The following is a 17,659-nucleotide window of genomic DNA, read 5'->3' as shown; positions in this document are numbered from 1 at the left end:
GAAGAAAAACAAAGCACAAGAAACTCAACAGCAAATGTACAAGCTTTAATGTTTATGCTATGTTTGGTCAAGACAATCCTAAAATGGCACAACAACTTCAATTGCACACATTTGCACATATTTGTACCGATTTCGATTTCCGTCTAAGTAGACAGGACCTCCAACCCCTCCAAGGGTTTACGTATATGCTGTGTTTTAGCAACTGTTCTTTGTGAGGAGAGTCAAATGAAGAAGGGTGTGAGGTGCTCCGACTTCGCATGACGTCTGTACCCACTGACATGCTGTAAAGACGTCCAGGAATACTTAATTGGAACACGACCCCATGTGTCAGGATTCTACGTTCGTAATGAAAAACAGTGATATGGATGAGGAATTCAAGGTGAGCCTGGTTTGAATGTAATGAAGCAGAAAAGTAACAGTACTGCTGAAAATGGACCCTGGCACGCAGGCGAATGATGTGCTAGAGTTTTTAGTGGAAGGTCCAAGGAGACTTGGAAAAACTGAAGGCCGGAGCAGACGTGAGGACTAGAACAGAGCGAGCTACCGGGGAGGGCAGCCATCCAGCCTCCGCTCCAGAACTCTAGGAGGGCAGACACATTAAGAATGGCACTCTGCGAGTTGACACTGCCTCTCTGCACTCCTAGCTTTAGCACGTCACACGCTGTGCATCACTGATGGAGAAATAAGCGGGAGAGAGGGGAAAAAAAGGTGCAACTGTGGCACGTTGGTAAGTGCATGAGATATCAATCCTCAGGCGTGAATGGGTGATATTCATTCCTCAGTGCTACTGGGACCTATATCATGGCATGTAGGATGTACTCTGAACTACTGTATCAGTGTACTATAGAGCTGGGTGAGCCACTGGAAGCTCGAGCCAAGCTCTGGTCTGAAGCCTGGCTCTAACTCATCTCGAAGTCCTGTTAGGACCTCGAGCCCAAAACGAGCCGAGCTTTCATGTAGATTCTGCCTGACACTCTCTGCTCTACCCGGAATGAGGTGTTACGGCAAGAGCTGCCGACTTTGTAACTGGGGAGCCATGTTTGAGTCTCGGCATCTGTTCAACATCATGTGATGCCGGGTATATCACTTACATTTCCAATGACTAAAAAAAAAATTAATATGACCTTGAGTAATGTAACTGGTGCTATTTAAGGCACTTCAGTTCCTTAGGGTCCAGTGAGTTATATCAAAACTGCAGAAAAATGCACAAAGAGGTAAAAAGAAAGTGTTAATATAAAAAAAGGAGAGACAGATACTCATTTAGTGACTGACGTTTAGAACATGATCTGGATACATTGGGGCTTTCACACTTAAATTGTGTAATCTTAAGCACATATTTTATTCCACCGAAACTCCTTTTTCTTCATAACCGCATATAAAAGCACTTTCAAATACAAGAGTTTAGAATAGTAGCTAAAACCTATTGCATTTTATGTAATAGCCAATAATGCTGCTCGATAATAATCTGACCCACAAACACGGTTCAGATGACAAGTGTCTTCCCTCTTAGTTCACTAATGGTACTGACACATTCATGTTTAAAATCACATCTAATAAACGTTTTGCAGTGCTCTAATTTGACATAATAAAGTCAAAAGCTTCCCCATGTTGAAGAAATGCACTTGCTGAATTTTGAAGAGACTTCATCATATTTTACGCAACGTTTGTTGTACGAATCACACAGCAAACATTTTCAGGGTTCAGGTCATGCACGCGGTCTACGAGCCAAGCCAGACCCTTGGCTCAGCTCTACCTGTATATATGTTGGCTCGCTCATCTTTAGTATAATACAGGGTTCAGTCACTAACTCTTCCCTACTTGGAGGGAAGTAATCTGTTAAGGAAAGCACACAGGTGGTGGGTGGAATGCTTGCAAATAGTCTCAACCACTGGCAATCGCTCAGGGTAACACTCCGGTCCATCGTTTTTTGTCCAGCACGCCACTACAGAGAGGGACCTGCTAATGCACATCAGCCTTGGTCCTTCTCCACCAGGGACAGATCAGCCCGAATGGCCAAACCAGGACCCGTTTGGATGAGAACACAAGCACCCAGTTTCGGCATACTTGGGCTTTGTCAGCGAGTCGTAAGTTGTAGAGACAACTTAAAAAATAAAGTAAATATGAGGGTTGGAATTTTTCAATGTAGGCATGCATCACCCACACTTTGAGAGGACTGCAGGTGTATATGTAATAGACATTTTTTAGATAATAGGGTGGTCATTCAGGAATAACAACTACTAAGCCTTGGAATATGCTTGTAACCATAGTAGTTTTTACCAATCATTGCTATCTAAATTACTTTGTTTTCATATTTTAGGTCCCAGTATGCCGATAGCTCCAGCTCGGTTTTTGTCTGCTTTCTCGCAATGATTTTTATTATGCAGTAGAGTCGAGTTACAAAAAAGAAAAAATCAAATTGGAAAATGAATCACCATAGGAGCTGGGGAAGGCGGAGTCAAAGATAATCCAGAGTTAACTTCCTGATATGTGATGCAGGTTTACTGGTGGCACTTCTACTAATCTTATGATTTTAGTGAAGCTCCACTCTGTTAGGTACATCTAAACCTAGCCTGTACAGAAGGCTTACAGTCACTGATCTTCTGATATGCCCATGACCAATCCTAGTAATGAATTACAGATCACACACAATGTGAGTTAGAGACCAATAGAACACAAAGATGTGCACGTTTGTGTATGAGACAAAGTGCGAGCTCCAGAGGTTTTGGGAAACCAGTTGAAAGGAATAGTGTGCAATTAAGCACACTACTCAGAATGAATGGGACCATAACCTGTGTACAAGCAGGACCTATGTTTTAAATACATCTCAATGAGAGACGGCTATGTACAGAGCAACAGGATATTTCTTCATAAAGTGTTCTTTTAACAAATGTTATTGTTTTACACACAACAATGGTCCGTGCATCAAGATATGATATTGATATTGGTAGTTATGTCCCAAGCATCCAGCATTACCAGCCACCATCACAATTGAGATTCCCATCAAAGATTATGGGCCTGATTACGAACACGGCGGGAATTCCTGCCGTGTTCCGGCTTGCGGTCTTTCCATCGACCGCCGGCCTGGAAAACCCGCCGGCCGTAAAATGAACTTTCCGACAGGCCGGCAGGCGGAGACAGTGTCTCCGCCCGCCGGCCTTGCAGGGAACACGGGCGCAACATTGAGGGCGGCTCCATGAGGAGCCGCCGCCAATGTTGTTGTGCGGCGTGTGCAGCAGCACCCGTCACGCATGTCACTGCCCGTAAATCGGGCAGTGACATGCGCAACGGGTGCCTGCACTGGGGCCCCTGCACTGCCCATGCAAAGTGCAGGGGCCCCAGGGCACCCTCTCCGCCAGTCTTTTCAAAAGGTTGGCGGCATTTGAAACATTATCCACAGGGTAGCACAGCTACCCTGGCAGATGGGAGCATGGCGGTGGTTGATGGCTGCCGCTGGTGGCCGTCAACCTCTTCATTATGTGGTGGTTCGGACCGCCATGCCGGCTGGCAGCTTTAGCCGCCACTGCCGGCATGGTGGGCCGAACCGGCAAGTTCGAAATGAGGGCCTATATTCTCATCAGTGGTTAGAACACCACGTGATGCAGCAAACACATTGGGCTGAAAGGGATTCAGCAAGTCCTCCCAACGCGCTTTGTCCCTGTGCTAAAGCTCAGGCTTCAGCTGTGTGGGTGTCTCTCCCAGGGAAAGCTTGGGATAAGTACAGCTGGAAAAGGGAGCACAAGGCAGGTTCTTTTCTCCGAGACACATGTTCAAATTCTCTTGCTGCTGCAGTGTCTTCATAGGGGGTGGGGGTCAAAGGTGATTCACAACATCCCCCATAGTAGGGGTTCCAATTATGCAAGGCAATGTGCTTTACCATTCACCACTGTTTTGAAGGAGATACCATGCTTGCCCATTTAGCACTGTCATATGAGGGAGCATCTGCACTTCAAAGGCAATCTCTGCCACTTTTTCCTGCTTCCAAGCAAACAAGGCAGAAAACACAAATTGTCGTCATTTGTAATTACGTTTATATAATGCTTACTACCCATGTGAGGGTGAATAAGTGCTCCATAAAAGCTTCGGTATAGGGAAGATAGAGGTTTTTTCTTGTTAGGTAGAAGCCTACAGACAGCACAGCTGTCTGGTTTGCTAAAGTTATCTTGGGGACATTCAGAAAACTTCCCTGGGAATACATTCTGCCTGATGCTTACCATTGGCTTTGTGGTTTGTAACTCACATTTTCTGGCTTTCTATTTTCTGGCTTTCCAGGGTGACTTTGTCCCTCTCAAGGAGCAAAGCCTTTTCACACTAGCTCTCCTTGTATTCTTGCACAAGTGCTCCTTTCTGTAAACAGACCTGTCTATCTTGTTCTTATCTAGTCGCATTTGCTACGCTTTCAAAGAGAGGTCAAATGTCAGGCTCTGTCTTTCGAAGGAGCTTAGTGTTTACTTTTCTTTCTCGAACTTCAAAGTAAGAGGAATTATGTGACAATCTTGCTAGATACAGGAGGAAGGAAAGGTTTTTTTTTAGTCACACAACAACATTTAAAGTAAGTGCATATTTCAGAACTATGTACACACAAGTAAAACACATTTTTTGTTATTTCTGACATGTGTTGGAAACAAATACTTTCATATGTTGAAGACAAATAATTACACTAGGTGATGCCATTTCCACACATTATCATTTGTACACTATGGGGGTCATTCTGACCCCGGCCGGCGGCGGAAGCGGCTGGCCTGGCTGGAACCGCCAGAATACCGCTGCGCGGTCAAAAGACCGCCGCAGGTGTTCTGGGTTTCCCGCTGGGCTGGCGGGCGACCGCCAGAAGGCCGCCCGCCAGCCCAGCGGGAAACACCCTTCCATGAGGATGCCGGCTCCGAATGGAGCCGGCGGAGTGGAAGGGGTGCGACGGGTGCAGTTGCACCCGTCGCGATTTTCAGTGTCTGCATGGCAGACACTGAAAATCTTTGTGGGGCCCTGCTAAGGGGGCCCCACGGCACCCCATACCGCCATTCTGTTTTGCAGGATGGCGGTATGGGGGTCGGAATCCCCATGGCGGCGCAGCAAGCTGCGCCGCCATGGAGGATTCCCCAGGGCAGCGGGAAACCGGCGGTACACCGCCGGTTTTCCGTTTCTGACCGCGGCTGTACCGCCGCGGTCAGAATGCTCATGGGAGCACCGCCAGCCTGTTGGCGGTGCTCCCACGGTCGTTGGCCCTGGCGGATTTTACCGCCAGGGTCAGAATGACCCCCTATATATTTTTATTAGTAAAACTGTATGTCTGTGCAAATGTAATGGTCACTTCAAATGAAAATGCGATGTCTATAACGGGCAGTGTACTACTACATGCATACTCTATGTCACTCCATTCTACTCTGCACCACTCCAAGCCACTGCACTCTACTCTGCACCACTTCAGTCTACACCTCTCTAGTCTACACCATTGCACTCTTCACCACTCCAGTCTAGGCCACTCCAATCTACTCTACACAACTTCCCTCCACACTACTGCACTCTATGCCAGTCTACTCAACATCACTGTACTCTACCTCAATGCAATCTACACTACTCCACCCTACTGCACTCTATGCCACTCTACTCTGCATCACTCCACTCTACACACCATTGCACTCTATGGCACTATATTCTATTCTGCACCACTCTACTCTGCACCACTGCACTCTAGTCTACACCATTTTACTGTACACTACTATGCAGCAGTCTAATCTACAACACTGCATTGTACACCTCTGAATTCTACACCACTGCACTCTACGCCAACATACTCTGCAACATTCTATGCCAATGCACTTTACAGCAGTCCACCCTACTTCACTGTACACCACTGTATGCAGCTCTACCCTACGCCACTCGACTCTACTCCAATCTACTCTTCGCCATTCCACTGTACACCACTCCATGCCACTCTCCTCTACACCACTAACTTTTAGCTATGCTGAACAGCAGCCACGCTGGTGTGCAACATGGCTAAAATACATTTGCAAAGCCAATATCTCTCCTACAAGCTTTGCCAGTGCTTGTTTAAATGCAGCGACCATCGGGCAGTCTGGACTTTTCTGCAGGGGCAGCTCCTCCATTAGGGCAAAGGAGCGTCGCGCCCAACCTCCACCCCGTCTGAAGCATGAGCTGCAAACCTTTAAAAATAAAAAGATAATAAACTATGTTTATTATCATTATATTTTTAAAGGGGACAGGGCCATGGAGGTGACGAGCAGTGAGGGGAGTGCACAGAGCACTCCCCTCAGTGCGCATGTATGTTTGGCCGGCCAAACACACATGTGCACACAAGGGCTTTCTCCAGCACGGCACTGTGTTGCCGAGGTGGAGAGAGCCGTCCCAGGCTCCCAGTCTGCATTGGAGCGCCAAGCCAGGGTGTACCAGCCAATCATAATGCTGCTTTGAGCAGCGTCATGATTGGCCGCAGGGCAGGCTGGGAGCCTGCAGTGCAGGGGAGAGAGGCGGCAACGTTCAGGTAAGTTATTTTTCTTCTAATTTATATTTTATTTTTATTTTATCCCCCCCCCCCGCCCGCCACTTTTCCAAGTCGCCAGCCGCGACTGCTTTTCTGCCAGCATCATCTTTCATTTGAGGGGGTTTGGGAGGGGGGTGCTTGCAGTTTTGCTTCTAAAAATTTCAAGTACTTACTAAAACATAACAACAAGCAAAAATTATGTTTGCAAAATAGGAGTATAGGAGTGTGGTGGGTGGATAGCATCTTCACGTATTAATCTCAGTCCTCTGTATGAAATGTTCCAAGGCTGCCTTTTTCGTGCAGCTTTATTTAGCACAAACATGGCCAAAAAAAATCAGGGCGCTTTACAAGAGCAACTGATTATATTACACAAGATCAGATTTATTTATTTTTAGGCACGGGATGATTTGCCCAGAATCACAGGATGTTGAGCCATGTCGAGATTCAAACCTGGTTCCCTAGTTCCAAAGCCAGAAGCCCTGGCTGTTAGGCCACAGCTCCTCTGTGTCTCCCTTTCCTTCCCCTGCAGGAAAGCTAGCTAAGGCTGAAGCCTTGATGTTGCCTGTTAGTCTGTCAGGCGGTGTTGGCATCAGGGTGGTGGTTTCACAACAACATTATGTCACGAGGTAACTCTAACAAACCATACACATTCAGCAGCGGAGTGAAGCACTTCACTTTGCTCATCTGCGCTTACCTTCTCGTTTGCTCAGTTTGGTACACAGGTGCTACATTTTTTCCCCTCAGTGGAGGCAAAGGCTACTGGGTGCTGGCCTCTCACAGTCCACTTCCTAGAAGGTCCTTGTGTGCATCTCACCTTTGCGTTTGGTGTCTGGACATACAATAGACTGAAGAAGCAGATCAGAATGATACTATGGATGGACAGCACCTGCCACTTCTACCAAACATTTCTGCTACTGCACCATGGTCTTCCCCAGATTGCTCTGCCCTCATGATCATCCTTACCATCTCTGTGAGTGGCAGCTTGCGGTTGCAAAACCTTGGGCTAAAGGGAGATGGGTGCCTGCTCCAAATCCAAGACAAATTCACTTTTCAAAGGATCAATTTAAATGCATAACGGCTGCACAGTTGCTGGGCCTTGAGCTGACCCACTTTTGCTGGTTCCCACCCTTTCTTCTACTATCCTAAACCATTCCAGACCAGTAAGTGGAGTCCCATGGGTTAACACACCAGCTTCTGCGGCATGGTCCTGATGACTCCTCTCTTTTCAATGTCAGGCTGTAGAGTGCATTTAAAAGCTCAAGCTTGGTGTTCAGAGAGAAAAGTTACAATTTTATGTGTCTTTTCTTTAACTTTACTTTTCTGCTCAGGCTCCTTCTTTCCTTCCCACGTGCATTTTAACTTCTATTGCAGTGCCCGTAGATCATCACCTGGATCGCAGCACTGTTCAGCCTGCCCTATGTCCCTGATGCCACTCTCTCCACATGGCACTGCCTCCTCTCCTGCTTTATGCTTCTGCTTCCTTTCCTGCTCCGTCAACCTCCATATTCATTTTTCTCCACCTGCTCCTTTCCACACAATATATTTCGCCTTTGCCCCTTTCATATTCAACATTTTCTCCTTGTTTCTGCCTGATCTTTTCTGCATTTTCTAAATTACTTCACTGCAAATGTAGACCAAAAAGACATACCAAAATGAGATAAAAGCAATGAACATCAAGAAGACAGTCACAAAAACACATACTCTGAAAAGAAAAAGTGTGTTCCATCGAGAGAGGATAAAAGAGAAGGTAAAAAAGAGATCAGTGGCGCAACCGTGGAACAAATGATCACAAATCCAAACTGTTGCAGTGTAAAGTACCAATCAAAGGTTGAGCTATGCTCGGTATCAAAAAGCACATTTTAGTGCCTGTTTGATTAAGGAGAGGATGCTAAAACTGACATTGACTGTTCTTCGGAGATAGGCTGAGCACTTAGGAGACATAAACGAGTTCTTACACAGAAAGAAATGTGTTCTTGTGCACACAGGAATGGTGTAGCTCTGTCACAACAGACCTCATCATATAGTAGAGCTAAGCTCCAGCACAGATGCAGCTAAGTTCCTGCACTAAAGCCCAGATAAAGCAGACAGAAACCGTGCATCCACAGGGAATTTCTTTAATTGAGCTGGAGAGGAGTTTCTGCATACATAACACCGCAGCCCTGGGCAGAGGGAGCTGAGCTATTCCAAATATTGATCTGAGAAGTTACAGACAGAGCTCAGCAGCTGCACCTACTAAGATCGAGGCGAGCCAGTCCACAGGCAGAGTTAAGCTCTTTTAGCATTCATTCCTATAATGTAAAAGCTGAGGGACTGAGAAACCAGGACCAGCTAATATTCTATGAGAGTATCATATCTCTCACCTAGGTTAATCTTGCACATTGCCTGTTTCTAAAAGAGAAGGGATTGAGATTAGTATCTGAATAGAGAGAGTGAGAGAGACACACGAAATAGAAAATAGTAAAAGAAAAGTAAGCATGTGTGAGAATATGGGCAGAAAGGTGAGGGAGGAGAAAGAAATGAGAGGAGAGTGTGACTGAGATGTAAAAGAACAGAGACTGGAAGTGAAAAAGGAGATGTCAGAGTGAGAGACGCATGAACAGTAGCAATGATGCTAAAACAAACTTTATGTTATATTACGGGTATCTCTGAAGTGCACTTGGTGCTGAGGAAGCAGGGGCTATGCAGGCTGTGACCGGGCCTTGTCCACATCCAGAGCCATGTCTTCAGTTACTTGTGGAACTCAAGTACTGAGGAGGTAGCTATAACGTGTAGGGAGGGGCAGGTTGTTCTAGGCTTTGGAAGCGAGCTTTGAAAATGCTGAACCACCGACTCTGGTTCAGTGTATGCAGGTTATGTGTGCGTGCAGAAGTCTAGTCTGTTGCGTGTGTTTAATTTTATGAGGCTATTATAAGTATATGTGTGTAGTTTAAAGAGTGCACGTTCGTTAACAGGGAGCCAGTGGAGGTCTTTGAGGTGCGGAGTGATGTGAGCACGAGGGAAAGCCTAAGTGAGAGTTTGGCCGCTATGTTTTGTATGGTTTGAACCCTTCTAGTCAGTTAGGGAGTGATTCCGACACAGAGTGTGTTGTCATAATCCATCTTGCTTGTGATGAAGGTGGGGGTGACCATTCTGCTTGTGATGACTGGAAGCCATCTGAAGATTTCCTTGAGCATTTTGAGGATGCAGAAGTAGGAGGTGGGTGACTATGTTGACTAAGCCAAACCTAGCAGCACATTTCACCCATTCCGTTTGCTTCCTTCTTCATTAGAAGCCTGCATTTCACTGTGTCACTGGGCAGTGCTGGAAGTATCAAAGACAAAAAGGGGAGAAGGAGGATGTCTTGCTGGGTCTACCCTCCTTATAGACCAAGTAACATTACAAAAAGACCCAGCAGAAGGGGAATACACACAGGATGGACAAGGAAAAAGGATTTTCCTTTAGAAAAACAGCAGCCGCGATGCACGCACCGGAACCAGCACCCAGGAGTTTATCAGCTCCCACTGATGCCCGAAACATTCAGACCCCAGGGAGGTGAGCAATAGGTAACGAGCAGGAGTGTCGCTTTGAAGAAGTAAGTGCTAACTTGATTTCTTTCATCGCATCACTGACGCTGGCCAGGAGAGGAGTAGAGTGTATTTTAATACCTTGTCAAACCTTTAGAGTGTGACTACAAGCACACACACCCTTCCTGTGGATCTAGGATACCGTAGCCAGCATACTACTGAGTATGTCACGCATGTACCAAGTGTGTTATTTTGTGTGCTTTATGTGTTTCTATGAGTAGTTTGTCTTGTAATGTCCATTATAATTACCGGCACCCATAACCCGACCATTGATAATCACGTGTGTCCTTTCATGTGTGGGGGTGAAGTTTGCTCATTAGTGGCACTACACCCACAAATAGCAAAATATGTATGGTGGCCCAGTATTCTACAGGGTTATGATAACTATATCCCTTTATATCTCTACAGGTATCATTTGAGGACACCACACAAGATAGGTAAAATATACTTTATCGCTAAGCATGCAAAATTTGTGCTCACAGAAGTAGTGGTTATATAAGGAGTGGAACCAGGGAGTCATCCTTGGTCCTAGAGAGGAGCCTAGGGGTAAGGATCCGAAACATGTAGACCAGGAAGACAGGTACATGGCATACCCAACTTCCATATAACCCCCTGTTTACTCATACCGCCATCAGGAGATCTATTAAATTACTGGAACCACTCCTATCCCTTATTTGAATCACATTGGCGTGACAACATCAGTGCTCCCACGTATTTCAATGATCGCAACACGCCCCGTAGCGTAGCGAAACCTAATGATGAAGCATGCCACCAAGGGGTAACCCTGGTGGGTGAGGGTTTTTCTAAAGGAAAATCCTTTTTCCTTGTCCATCCTGTGGGGGTTTCCCTTCTGCTGGGTCTTTGTGTAATGCTACCAGTGCTGGAAGTAGATAATGCTGGCACCAATCTCCAAAGAAACAAATAGTTAGCAGCACACATTTTCTTTTAGCAAATTAAGCTCTGGGTTGAAGTTGAGGTTTTCACAGGTGACAGATCCATTTGGCAGCTGTGTTTTAGAATTGTAAAAGGTAGCCTAGTCCTTTTTTAAATTGTGTTTACGTGGAATATCAAATGTAAAACCTTGACATACTGAAGCAGTTGCAGTTTTATATATTCAGTTCCCTGGCTTGGTTCAAGCACAAAACCCCCAAATTGTGTGAATGGAGGAGTAAACCATAAAGCTTGCGAGAGTGCCTCAACTTCAAAGGTATAATTGGAGGGACTTCCTGCAAGAGCCTCTGTAAGCTCATATGTGATAATCGTCGTATGGTTTGGTGGCACCAAAAACCAAAGGGAGGACTGTCAAATCATAGTGCCCTCAGTGCACAAAGGCTCTGTGCACTCCCCTTGACTACTTAATATACCTACCATCTTCCTGCTAGACAGTTCCAGGCATCCATTCACCTGAAGGAACACGAGTTCCACACTGGCTGAGGATGCAAAGGAACCACACCCTCTGGAGCTATAGGAGCCCAGTGAGAGGGATGCAGCAGGCTTATAGGCATGAGCACACTTTCTATGGGTCTACGCACAAGTCTCCTTCTGGCAACAGCAACCTAATCCTGCAGAAGTGTCTCATGCTATCGATGCTCACCATAACACGAATACATTTAATTTTTACATGGCTTCAGCTCCTCTACTAGTATGGCTGTCAACAGTGATTTCTATGAAGAATTTCTGTTGCAGCGTGCATACATTTAAAAAGCTGCATCTGTGTCCAACCTTCTTTTGTTTGAAAAGAAAGAAACAGTGACTGAGTGCAAGTTTCACGTAGGCGCAAGTGTGTATTTTCAAATGAAAATTAACCTAGAGCTAACAAGATGGAAACTGGCTTCACAGTTGTAAATTACGATATTGCCTCATTCCTCTTACAGATATGCATAGCCATTTTAAGGAAGCACTGCAGGGCCAGAACACGGAAAAGATTATTCAGCCATTAAACACAACCGTAAATGACAGACAATACCTTAGTAAAAGAGATACTCATCCCCACCATGATTGCTGCTCCACACTGATTTATTGAGAAGTCATGTCTTCGAGTAAAATGCATATATAATATGTTTTTGTGCTTTTATTACGCAAACCAACAGTGGTATAAAACAAAGAATCGTGAAATATGGAAAATATTTCATGGTTGCTGTGAAATACAGATTTTATCATCATAACGATAGCCCCAAACCACTGCAGAGGATTAACATTGTCCATGATCCCACCAACTGGACAGAAGACCATCCAGGACCACCCTGGCAGTGGAGGCTCCCAAGCCCAAACGTAATCACACTCCCTCGTGACGAGGGCACAGAAAAAAAGAAAAAAAAAAAAAAAAAAAAAATCAGTCCAATTCATCCTCAAGATATCCACAATCACGTGATCACTCCACATTTTCAATTCACTCCATCCCAGTGGCCAGTGTGGTCTACGGCCCCAACGCTTCCAGTTGACCTACTGGCAGTCACTGACCTTTCACTAAGCCTTAGAATTAAAGTCTCTAGTTCAGAGCACCCTCGCTTGTCGCATGGAAATATCACTGGCTCCCGGTGATAAGCTTGTGGTAATATTTCCTAGAATCACCATATGCCCCCGATGGTTGTTCATGATCCTACAATACGGAGGGGTCCACCACTCCGTTCCTGATTTCAAGTTGTATTGGGTCTTAATTATTCAGTTGTGGATGACGGATGCTTCTGGGTGGAAGTATGGGATGGGGGTGGCTGTTGGGGAGTAAGTTTATGTACAGATATGTTTCCAACTCCAGTTTTGTATTATTTTTATATCAGTTTGTTTATCTCTACTCTACTCAACTGCACTCAGACACACATACATACATCACATTCTTAAAAGCTCGACTCAGATGTATGGTAACTAGCACATGCGAGTACAAACTTCAGCTGGCCTCCTCTGTGGGGAAGAACCTGTTTCTATCCCCCTGCTGCTCACACTTGCTCCACGCTCCAGTGACGACTTTGGGTGTCCTGTCCTGGAACGTCAACGGATTACTAGATGGCATTAAATGCACTGCTGTCCTGGGATATGCTCTCCACTTTCTCTGTCCCTTCTTGGCACGCAAGGGCAATAATAGGGTCTTCCATTCGGGATTGCATGGGGATTCTTGGGGGATTGCCATCCTACTACATCGTTCTTTTCCTACGACTGTCACACAGGATCTTAAGGACCCCCAGGGACGATACCTTGCTCTTGCTGGCATGCTCAAGGACCAACACGTCACCCGTATCTGCAACAATGCACCCCTGACGTCCCTTGGTGTCTTCCTTAGTGCGTTATCCGATGTCCTGCTGGATCTTCCACAAGGGCTGACAATGGTCGGCAAAGACTTTAATGCAGTCCTCGCTCCTGACAAAAACACCACTGGGCATCCATTTTGGGCTCAACGAGCTGGGGTGTATCGTCTCTCTAACTGGGCCACCGCTCTAGGCCTATGTGATGTCTTGAGGATGTGGAGCCCTCTACAATCTCAGTTTACTCACACTCAGCGCACATCACACCCATTCTCGCCTCGATTTAATCTTTATGCCGGCCTCTGATTGCCGTGCAGTGTCAAATGTTCAGATTCTTCCCAGAGGCATTTTCGAGCACGCCCCTCTCCTCCTTCATCTTGGCTCCCCCAGAAATGCCTCCTGTTCCATGTGCCACCTTAATGCGTAGTATCTCCAGGACAAGTCTTACACTTACTCTCTCTGTGATTAAATACAGGCCTACTTTCAATGTAACTTGGGCTCTATCCACAGAGTCAGTATGCTCTTGGGCCGCTAGCAAAGCAATGGTGAGGGGTTTCGCCAGGGGACTAGTTCAGGTGCAAGATCGCACACATTCCCCACCCCCAACCCCCCAATCACCCAATTGGAGGCTTGCGCCCTCCTACTGGAAAGAGAACTACCAGTTGACCCTAGCAGGGAGAAGAGCGTCGGAAACTGGGCCTTGTTTGTGAGGAAATCCGCCCCCAACCCCTAGAAGAAGCAAAACAACTGTGGCATACCCCAACAGCTAGAGTCTACGGCTAGGGAGACAAAAATGGGAAATTACTGTACTAGTTGGCCTTCTGCCCGCTGGCGAATAGGATTATACCCAAAATAGTGAACGGCCTTGGAGTCATCCACTGTGCTCTCCCAGACATAGCTTTCACATTCGTGCTCACTACAGTCAATTATATGTAGCACCCCCACTGGTAGACCCTAGTTCTGCCTCTCAGTTCCTTAGTGACATGCCCTTTCCTCGGTTGTCTCAGTCCAAGACTCATATGCTCGACAAGCCCTTGACAGTTGAGAAAAATTGGAGCAGTCTTCTCTGTGGTTTCCTCCGGGAAGATTCCTGGTCCAGAGGGATTTCTCACAGACTATTACATAACATTTCTGGAAATCCTGACCCCTCCGTCCACCTTCATGATCTTTATGAAGAGGTGGCAAAGAAAGGCGCTTTTCTGTCTGAAATCGACAAGGCTACCATTGTAGTATTTCCATAGACAACCCCACCCCCCTCAACCTCCTGCATCAATTACCATCCTATCTCCCTCATCAACAGCAAGGTGAAGATATACGCCACTCTCCTGCCCACCCGTCTCAAGCAGGTCCTTATGACACTTGTGCACCCAGACCAATGCGGTTTCATGCACACAACATTGCCTTTGATGCCTTCATGTGGCCCTGGCTCATCGACCCCAGCACCCACCCAGTCTGCCCTTGCTCCTTATTGAATTTAAAAAGGCTTTTGATTCGGTGGACTGGGTCTATCTGGAGTGTGTACTACACCATGTAGGGTTGGTCCTTGCTTCCATGGGATTGTCAGAGTACTACATACAAACTTCACCCTGAGGATCCCAATGAATGGTGTCGCCTCTGTGTCATTTCCTATCAGAAGAGGGACCTGACAGGGCTGCCCCCTATCTCCTCACCTCTTCACATTACGATCGAGCCCCTTGCACAGTTGAACCGCTGCGACACCCAAATGCACGGATGTTGTTGGAGCCAGGGACATGAAGATTGCATAACCCTCTATGCAGATGAGGTGCTTCTTTATTTGGCAGACCCAATGATAAGTGGGCCCGGTTACCTGCAAATCTTTCACCTTTTCGGAGAGGCCTCAGGCCTCTGGGTAAATCTAACCAAATCGCTCCTGGTGACCTTGGTCCCGGGGCGAGACTGCTTTCAGTGGCAAGACGTCATTCCCATTCGTCGCCTTAGCTTTCTATACTTGAGTATCTGGGTGGCACTCCACCCTGAACTTACTAGGTCTCTCAACCTTGAGCTCTTGGCACGTAAGGCCCAGAGGGATCTAGACCAGTGGCAATCTCTTCCCCTGAACATGATGGGTCACATAGCCCTTTATAAAATGATGATAATACCAAGATTCCTTTATGTTTTTCAGAATCTTTCAATAACAATGCCACAGACTTGGCTTCATGCCTTGGAGAAGACTACGACCTCCTTCCTCTGGCATAAATCTAGGTCCCCTTCAACTGTGGCTTGGGAAATTACCTGTCTCTATTTGTATTACCTCGCTTCTCAATTGGTGGTGGTGGTGAATGACTGGTTTACTCAGGGAACGGTCTGAACCCACCTATGGGCTGCAGGTGATGAAAAGGGGGTTTCCCCAAGTCATGGCACAGCTATACCGAGCCCCTCTTCCCACTGTTCTCCCCACAGTGACCAGAGTAGTCTTCCTTGCCTGGACAGCAGCCTTTCATCACATCTGCTGGGATAGATGGTTAACACAACAGACGCCCTTGTGGCACGGTACTTGGCTACGAGAAGTAGCAGCATTGTGAAGCTTTGGGACATGGGATTTCATAGGTGTCATGTTCCTGGACAACGTCTGGTCCGGGACCGGTATACGCTCCTTCACGGGCCTTCAAAGCAAACACACTCTTGCGCCCACACAATTTTATAAATGCTTGCAGGTCCAGCATGACCTATACGCTCAAGTACTCCAGGAGACTCCTCTCTCGGAGTTTAGCCTGTTAGAAGCCAAGTTACTTATGGGTGCCTTAGGCAAAGGACTCATTTCTCAAATATATGTACGTAAATAAACAACTCCCCAGGTACGCTGGATCACCTCCGGTCATAATGGGAGAGGTGGTTGGGTCCTCTTGAAGATGCAGAGTGGTGAGATGCATTGATGGCACTTAGGGTCATCACCACCTCCTCCAGACTACATCGGATTCGAACCTGGTATCTTTATTGTGCCTATCTTACCCCGGGCCAGCTACATAGAGCAGGTCTCGTCCCAGAGTATACCTGCCCTCATTGCACCCACGCTCCGGCTGATTTCTTTCATATGGGGTGGCTGTGGTCCACGATCCAGTCTTTCTGAACCACCGTAAAGGCAGAATTGACTGAAGTGATGGGATGGGAGGTAGATCTTTCTCCTCTGATAATCTTTCTTAGGGTCCTAGAGAACTCAGGAGGCTCAAGGGCAGATCGAGTGTTCCTAGGTACTGGGCTCATGGTGGCTAACTGAGACAGTGCAGCCCAATGGAAAAACCCTGCCCCTCCCACCTTATCACAATGGCGATGAAGAGTAGACTGGTGCTCACAACAGGAATGACCAGCTTATGAGGCCAGAGGCTGTCCCCTGAAACATGGCCAGGTGTGAGGGAAGTGGCTGGGACAAATGGACCAAGCTTACATTTATTGTGTTGTCCCCAATGTTGCCTGCCGACATACTATGGACCTTAAATTTGGGTGTATCATGATTATCTAGTAGACCAAACAATGTTGTACCATGTGTGCCATGAGGTGCGCCTCCAGCTGTGAAAAATCAATAACATTTGTTTATCAAAAGAAAAACATTGGCCATGCTACTTGGATTGCGTAGGGTGGTTGGCCACGGCTATCAAAAGTATGTAGCAAAACAATCAAATTATGTGGCACATTTTCTGGAGGTATGATCTTCATCCGTCTGAGCTATAAACAACACTTTTGGTGAACTCTGCAAATTTTGGGAATTATGTAGTACATTCAGTAAATCCATAATTATACAGTAAACTCTGCAGCCACACATTCACATATATCCACTGACATCAACATTGCTTATTGTTTTATCAGGAATTTATTTTGTAAGAGGTAAACAAAACAAACAAAACATAAACATTCTAATTCTAGTCAATACCCATAGTGAGCTGCACTTTAAAAAACAGACTGCAAAATAAACAAGCATTTGCACTGCAAGAGGTCTCCCATTCGCTTGAGTTAGAGCTATTGGTATTGTAAATTCATAACAGGATTTTCTTGACTCATAAATTGGTCAACCCTGCCTCATAATTTTGTCTCTTCCTGTCATATCATTCCAGTGGCCCAGCAATAGCTAAAGCACTTCCATGTACATTCTTCCTCTATCTGCAGCAAAACAAATGAAAATGTTGCCATTTAGCATCCTAATTAAAAACCACCATCACATGGTTAAAGCCCACAGAATAGATCACAACAGGTCGGATGCCTGAGCGCTCGACCTAAAAAGGAGGGACAAAGAGGCATGACTGACCACTAGCAAGCAAGGATTTTTAAATGACAATGAAACAACCAAATAAAATGGCTTTAATCCCACAAAAGTATACAAGAGGCTGTATGCTTATGCTCAACTTAATAAT

The 17,659-nt window shown here is 46.2% G+C and overlaps 1 protein-coding gene across 6 annotated transcripts in view; it reads right to left on the bottom strand.

The window, feature by feature from the left end:
• The window catches only part of BBS2 (Bardet-Biedl syndrome 2), a 305,860-nt gene that overhangs the window by 147,115 nt on the left and 141,086 nt on the right, over window positions 1-17,659 (bottom strand). The gene's annotated exons all lie outside the window — the stretch shown is intronic.

This window comes from Pleurodeles waltl, chromosome 12 (assembly GCF_031143425.1).
Source record: "Pleurodeles waltl isolate 20211129_DDA chromosome 12, aPleWal1.hap1.20221129, whole genome shotgun sequence".
NCBI lineage: Eukaryota > Metazoa > Chordata > Amphibia > Caudata > Salamandridae > Pleurodeles > Pleurodeles waltl.
This window is presented reverse-complemented; position numbering and strand designations above follow the sequence as displayed.